The sequence below is a fragment of the Helianthus annuus genome, chromosome 2 (assembly GCF_002127325.2).
Source record: "Helianthus annuus cultivar XRQ/B chromosome 2, HanXRQr2.0-SUNRISE, whole genome shotgun sequence".
In the NCBI taxonomy this organism is placed as follows: domain Eukaryota; kingdom Viridiplantae; phylum Streptophyta; class Magnoliopsida; order Asterales; family Asteraceae; genus Helianthus; species Helianthus annuus.
The window spans coordinates 122,998,244-123,006,031 of NC_035434.2; the positions used below are offsets into that span (position 1 = coordinate 122,998,244).

Consider the following 7,788-nt stretch of genomic DNA (forward strand, 5'->3'; position numbering starts at 1 on the left):
TCCAGAAGCTTCTGGATACTCTTGCTGATGTAGGTTCCATGTTGGATAAAATAGGGGTGTGGTCCCTGCCACGTGTACATGGAATCGGGACCATACCTCTTCAGAAGGTGAATTGGGTACAGATCTGTGGTGAAAGTTTTTTATGGTGGTGGTGAAATTCCGGTGAACCAGAGAGAGAGAGAAAGAAAAAGGAGGGGGTAGTGGGGTGGGTAAAAATGGGACTCAGATGCTTCAATTGTTTTAATGTTTGTTATTTTTAATAGTAAGGTTAAGTTTGTAATTTCACATTCAATTAACACCAAAAACTAACCTCCATCTGCACCAGGGACTATCCGGAACGAAATTGTAAAAGTTGAGAACTATAGCTGTAATTTTAGAAAGTTAGGGATTAAAGGTGAAAAATGAATAAACCACAGAGACTATCCATGCATTTTTCTCTTTTAATAAAGTTAAACTTAATTTTTTAAATTTAAATTCAAAATTTATTTTTCAAAATCACCTTTAAAATATTACTTCCCTCCAAAATTAAAGAAGTCCCCCCTAAACCAAAATTTGTTCCCCTAAAATCAAAATAACGGTTCACCCACTTCCCCTCTTTTCCCGGTTTTCACTAAAACTGATTCACATTCCCCCCTAATATTATATTTGGTTGAGTTATCCTTGTAAACAACATCAAACATTGCAGATGTGGTCAAATAAAAACCATACAAATCCACATCCATATCACACAAACAAGGATATAAAAGCGAGGTGAAAGTAAAAGTCTTATGGCGCATACACAAGGACAAATCAGGCAAAGAGCCCGAAGAGGGTAACAGTGGAGGTGTAATCAAGCAGTATCAAAGTTAATACTATGCAATTCGGAATCACAGTGGCGAGAAATTCAACCTTCAGATCCCTGCATGTTCTCGTTGTGTTCTTGTCGGCGCTAACATTTAGTGGTATTTCCTAACCCCTAAGTTTTGAATTGTTATGAATTTTTGATATTAACAAATAAAGATTTTCTGATTTAGTTTTTTTTCTTCGTTTTTAGTGTACTATTAAGCTGATGAAGTGTTTTGGTTCCATGAATTCGGAGACTTTGTTGTCATTTGAAACAATGACATATCACTACTTTCTTTATTAATTTATCATAGAATTGGAAATTTTTAACTTTTTACTTATAAATGGTCAATTTGGATGTTGTTTTATCTTAAATGGGTCAACAAGTAAAAACTTTTAGTAGGAAATAGGAACCTATTTTATATAGGTTGAATGCTAGATGATAGTTGTTTAAGAAGATTTTTAAAGCACACAACCTTCTAGTTCATTTTACTATTCTTGTAAAAATCATGTTTTGTAATCTTGGTATTGTTTTTAATATTTGGCCACATACACAGGTTTGTGCTTCGAGGTCCATTAACAAGATTTTTAATGTACACAACCTTCTAGTTCATTTTACTATTCTTGTAAAAATCATGTTTTGTAATCTTGGTATTGTTTTTAATATTTGGCCACATACACAGGTTTGTGTTTCGAGGTCCATTATAAAGAATAACTAATAATTACATGTAAGTTAATACAATATAGTATTGATATATGATTTGAAACGTTTGTAGATGTATATTGATGTAGGGTTGGTCAATTTGTTTACTTGCAGTTTGCCGCATGGAACTATATATAAGTCTGAAGTTTATAGTTTGAACTCTTCATTGTCTTTCAATGTTCACTTCAGGTAATATATTATCTAACAAAATATTTTTTTTACATACTAGGAATTCACTTGGTGTTTCTTCATCAAGCACACTATTTCAATATTATTCGCTCTGGTTGAAGGAACAAGTAAGAAGATATGGTAGAGAAGAACACTTCATGGAGAAAAATGAAGAAACTACGAGGTTATACGTCCAGAAAGAATGAGATATCAATTATTGTCACAAAACCTATCATAAAACTTTCCATCATGTTAGGGGTTTATGTTAGTAAGCATTGTAATTCAGATATATGTTGTATTTTTTCGGATAATTCAGATCTTCATTGTATTACATGTGGATATTTTATTATATTTTGAGGGAAAAGATCAAATAGGAAGTTAATTTTCGCTAGGAAGGATAGGAAGCCATAGGATTATGACATGTGGCAAATTTTAAAATAAAGAGAAAGAGTATTTTAGTCAATCCAACTCCTTCTTCTTCCTTTTTCAAAACCCAGTAAATTCAAAAACCTACCATTTTCAAAACCCATCATCTTCAACTATTTCTTCACTTTCTATCTCAATAATCACTACATTATAGTGCGATTTTCATCACCAATCAATCATTCAGAACCCGATCAACGTGTTCTTCAGCTTTTTTTGAAGAAAACCCAGTTTAATTTCATAAAAAAATCGTCGTTTTTCCGGTGATTTTGGAGATAATCACTCGATTCGAGCGTTGATAAGTGTTTCTATCATTCAAATTTCGTCAATTGATGAAGAAATCGACTTCAATCCATGTAAGAAATTCTTTAATTTCATTTTCATGATCTGGGTTTTTGATTTAGTCATTGCGTTTTACGATCTTTGCGGGGGTCCGGGGGCGGCAGCCCCCGGTAGCGGGGTCCCAGGGGCGGCAGCCCCTGGCTGGGGTTGAGCTGTACTAAAATTGACATTTTTTTTTCGATTAAATTGCTGTACTAAAAACGCATCAGAAAAATTAATTTTCCAGAAATTGGCTCATTTCGAAGACAGTAATTCATAGACAATTCAGACAGTTCACAGTGACAAACAGTTTTATGTGTCCGTTGCGTTTTAGAAATAAGAGAGTTTTATGTGGTTTCTGGCTATTGCGTTTTAGAAAAAAACACATTTTTATGTGTTTTTAGTCATTGCGTTTTAGGTAAAACACATTTTTTAGGTGTTTTCAGTCCATTGCGTTTTAGAATGAGTCATTTTTAAGTGTTTTCTGGCCATTGCGTTTTACATATAAGACATTTCTTTGTGTTTTTGGTGCATTGCGTTTTAGGTAAAACACTTTTTTATGTGTTTTCAGTCCATTGCGTTTTAGAAAACAGACATTTTAAGTGTATTCTGGCCATTGCGTTTTACAAATAAGTCATTTCTTTGTGTTTTTGGTGCATTGCGTTTTAGGTAAAACACTTTTTTATGTGTTTTCTGGCCATTGCGTTTTACAAATAAGACATTTCTATGTGTTTTCTGGCCATTGCGTTTTACAAATAAGTCATTTCTTTGTGTTTTTGATGCATTGCGTTTTAGAAAAATGTCATTTTTTAGGTTTTTTTTTTCATTGCGTTTTACGTGGTTTTTCTATTGCGTTTTACGCAACTGTGTTTAAATTTTTTTTTAAAAAAATATAGCAATAGCATACTCGTTTTAAAGATAAAAAAACGCTCGTTTTTTGGTGCAATTTTTATAAAAAAAATAATGTCGTATGAAAGAGTTATTAACGTTTAAAAAATGGGGGGAATTGGAGGAGAGAGAAACTATTTGCTTGGATTGTCTAGAATGCCCTTGAACAAACTCACGCGCCTCTTTTCTTCCTTTCAATTTCCCTGATTTAATCTTATCCCTTGATTAACATAATGGATGGTCAAGATCACTTCCTATCCTTCCTAGCCAAATAAACTTCCTATTGTATCTCCACCCTATAGTTTGATTGCATATTTATCTTTTGGTGTGATTTGTACAAATTTATGGAAATTTTAGTCCACTGTTTATAAGAAACAGTTGAAAAATAATATATAAAAAAAGATATTGTTATGATCAGTTCTAGAAAAAGCAAGGAGTAGCTAAATCTCTAGCAAAAAAACTTTACAAAACTTGTAGCAAAAACCTTTTAAAACTTGTAGCTAAATACGTAGCAAAAATCATACAAAGTTCGTAGTAAAATCTATAGCTAAATTTTGTAGCAAAAACTTAGTAGTTAAATTCGTAGCAAGAACTCAATGGTAGCTAAAAAGTGTAGCGAATTTTCGTGGCTAAACATCCGTAGCTATAAATTTGTCGCAAAATCCGTAGCAAACATTTTCATAGCAACCTCTAGCTAATACAACGACGTCCCTTTTTGTAACTAAAACCGTCTCAAACATAATTTCCGCAGCTAAAATTCGTAGTAAACAAATTTGCGACGAGACTTGTAGTTACAGAACAATTCGGTAGCAAATCCGTAGCAAAGTGGGTGTTTGCTACGATTTAGCTACGGATTTGACCATAGCAAATACTTATTTTTGTAGTAGTGTTGTAAAATAACTTTGTAGGATAATTTTTATCTTATAAGGTAATTTTGTAAATGACCTTGTATAGTAATTTTGATCTTGTATGGTAATTACTTTACGAGTAAATAATTACGAAAATGACACCACGTTTTTTTACCTTTTCATGTATTTAATACGTTTTATATGATAAGACTATTTGTACATGATCTTTATCCATACATACATTTTCAAGATAACAATGCATTTCATAAAATACATACATTAAACCATGTAATTTTGTAATAAAAAGGTTAGAGTTAATTGCCATTTTAGTCACTAAGGTTTGGTCACATTTGCCATTTTCGTCCAAAATCACACTTTTCGACCATTTAGCCCCCAACGTTTGGTCATTTTTGCCATTTTCGTCCAAATTGCCTAACCCAATTACTTTATAGCATTCGAGGGGGTAATTTTGAAACTTCTCAATTAAAAGGGGTAACTTGTAATTTCTCAACGTTTGGTCTCGACCCGAATCGAATCACCGACGTCCGGCTCGAACATATCACCTTGAAACAACGCGATAGAAATTTTTTTTCGGACCGGTTCCTTCCGACCTCCCGGTGGAAATTTTCAAGCTTCGCCATTGAACACACACCACCTCTGTAATCCACACCTTTCTGATTTACATTCTCTCTCTCTCTCTCTCTTGTGCACAATTATCCCCCCAAACCTGCAAAACCTTCAATGGTGGTTCATGACGGTGGTTAAATGTGGTTCAGGACGGTGGTTAATTGCGGTTTACAATAATCCCCCCAAACCTCACACTTTTTCACACACATATTTCTTCCACCATTTATATTGAAACTCATACACCCAAAATACACATTATCACTTTTATAAATCAACAAGCAGAGAGAAAGAGGGAGAGAGTATGAAGGCCGATTGTGCCATTTCCGGCGACTGGAGTGAGAATCTGGCCTGGCCGACGGATGTGGGTGTTTTAGAAGACGACTTCATTTGTCTGGGTTCCAGAAGATGGGTCGGCGTCTAGGCGAACACACATCTAGGGTTCCTTGCTCGCTCTAGGGTTGGGGTTTAGCCACAACATTCCAGATCCAATGGCGTCTGGTGTAAGATACCCGTTTTTCGGCGATTGATGAACAAGACGAAATGGTTCTCTGGTTTATGGTTCAGATTTGGGTTCAATATCCAGATCCACGTTTGTTACCACACTTTGAAGCAGAGTGAGAGTAAGAAAGATGTTGGTGATGATGGTGCTGAGATGTTGGTGGTGGTGTTTTCTTCGCTGGTAGTGGTGTCGATGATTTGGGGGGTGGAGTTGATCATCATGTTGGGGGGTGGCTGTTGTTGGTGGTGGTAGAAGTTGATGGGTTGTTGTTGTTGAGGTTTTGCAGGTGAAGATGATGATGATGTTTGAAGATGTATGCATTAGCCACTTTACAATTTACCCCCTTATCATTTTCAAATTTCAAAAATATCCTAAAGTGGGTAAAAAGTAACCTGATTGGGCATTTGGGTAACTAGGTTAGACATTTGGATGAAAATGGCAAAAAACGACAAACGTGGGGGGCTAAATAATACCAAACTGTCATTTTGGACGAAAATGGCAAATGTGCCCAAACCTCAGGGACGATTTTGGCAATTAACTCAAAAGGTTACCACTAACTGTCAGACTTAGCCTGGATTGCAAACCATTTCCCTGTTACTTGCATTATTTTATTTTATTTTCCACTTTCTTCAATCCACTTTTCCTACCTTAATTTCATATTTGCATGATTCTTATTTTTCCTAGTCGATTCTTCACAGTAGCTTCTTCTTCAACATCCTTTTCAATTCCACTTCTTTTTTTCCCAGTTTCGTTTCGTTTATGGAGAGAGGTGGGGTGTTTGTTTCCTTGTGGGGTTTGCGCCCACAAGGTGTTCGATGAAATGCTCCGAGTAAATTTTTCAATGAGCCCGGGTTCAAAAAGCCTTTGAATCGTCGGGTGTGAGTCCTAGTTCCATTTCTTCTTCTTCTTCTTCTTCTTCTTCTTCTTCTTGTTTTGGGTTGGAGACATTGCTTAAGTGTCTTGTTGAAGTTGTTCTCATTTCGCTTTTTCTTTTGGGCCATGTCGAATGGTTTTTGGCCTTGCCCCTTCAAGGGGTTCCATTGTTGCCCCGATGGTGTTGCTGGGTCTAAGGGGATCCCAAGGCTTATGACTCATATTAAACGTCACCATTTTGGTTCGGATGATAGGAAAGATAATTTGAGGCGTGCCATTGCTGAAGACCCTAATCTTTTTACATCTGTTTGTGAAGCCCTTAGGTTGTCTGAACAATGGTTATGTTGGGAGTGCATGTGCCTTCATTCTTTCCGGAGGGGATGTCACCATGAAGATCGGGTTGTTCGGTTTGTGCCAACGGAATTGGGTGAAATGGGTTTTATTGTGGGTGTCCCTAGACTGTGTACCGTATCGGAGGTTCCCCAATCTGGAGGGGTATGTGTTGATGTCGCTCTACTTGACCGAGTTTTCTCTCTTCCCATTAAAACTGTTAAGAGCATCCCCTTTAGTTGCCGCTTGGCGTTTGCCCAAGCCTTAACCACAGCTTTGGATAAAGTGGTGGCTATGCCTGATTCGGTTGATGCATGGATTCGACTTCTGCTATTACCTCGGTGTACCTTGCGTGTATTTACGCCGGTTAGCCGCCAGGATAAGAGGTCGGGCAACAGGAAAAATGGTCAATGTCTCAGTATACAGCGGGCGTTGTCCCAATGGGGTGACCGTGAGGGGTTTGGCATTCTCATTCAGTCTTTGTTTGATCAACCTGTGAAGGAGGGTCCGGAGGGTTTTAAGAAAATGTCTGGAAAAAAAAGCGAGGATGGGAGTTCTAATGCCAAGCAGTGTTTACGTAAGGTTGCCGATGGTCATTTTACCGCTGCACTTAAGGTCCTTTGTTCTTCTGGGGTCGCGCCACATGATAAGAAAACTATGAAGTCTCTTGTGGATAAACACCCGTGCATGCCCCCTCCGACCATGCCCGCTTTCCTTCCGTCAGAACCTCACCTTGTAGCGGAGACCGACAATGTGCTTGGGTGTATCAAATAATTCCCGAAAGGGACGTCATGTGGGAGAGATGGTTTGAGGGCTCAACACCTTTTGGACGCCCTTTGTGGTGAAGGGTCCGTGATTGCGGTTAGCCTACTCAGAGCGATTTCAGCTGTGGTTAACCTTTTCTTGCGTGGGGGGTGTCCGAGGAGTTTGGCAGAGTTTGTTGCATCTGCTCCTCTTACGCCCCTTCTCAAGCCCGATAATGGGATCAGACCTATTGCAGTGGGTTCGATCTGGAGGAGAGTGGTCTCCAAGGTAGCGATGAAGGGGGTGGGGAAGGATATGGGCAAATATCTTGGTGACTTTCAGTTTGGGGTCGGGGTTCCAAACGGGGCTGAGGTGGTTCTTCATAGTGCGAACAGGCTCTTAAATGCGTACCACCGGGACGGGTCGTTGGCTATGCTTACCGTCGATTTCTCGAATGCCTTTAACCTTGTGGATAGAACTGCTCTTTTAAATGAGGTAAGGAAAATGTGTCCATCCATCTCTGCTTGGGTTGATTTTTTATA

At 37.8% G+C, this 7,788-nt stretch overlaps 1 long non-coding RNA gene across 1 annotated transcript; it reads left to right on the forward strand.

Moving 5' to 3' along the window:
• Positions 1 to 541: 541 nt before the first annotated feature.
• LOC110905208 lies at positions 542 to 2,059 on the forward strand. Its single transcript, XR_002572950.2, has 3 exons — positions 542 to 941; positions 1,640 to 1,714; positions 1,816 to 2,059. It is a non-coding gene; the product is annotated as an uncharacterized LOC110905208 (long non-coding RNA).
• The last annotated feature ends 5,729 nt before the right edge of the window (positions 2,060 to 7,788 follow it).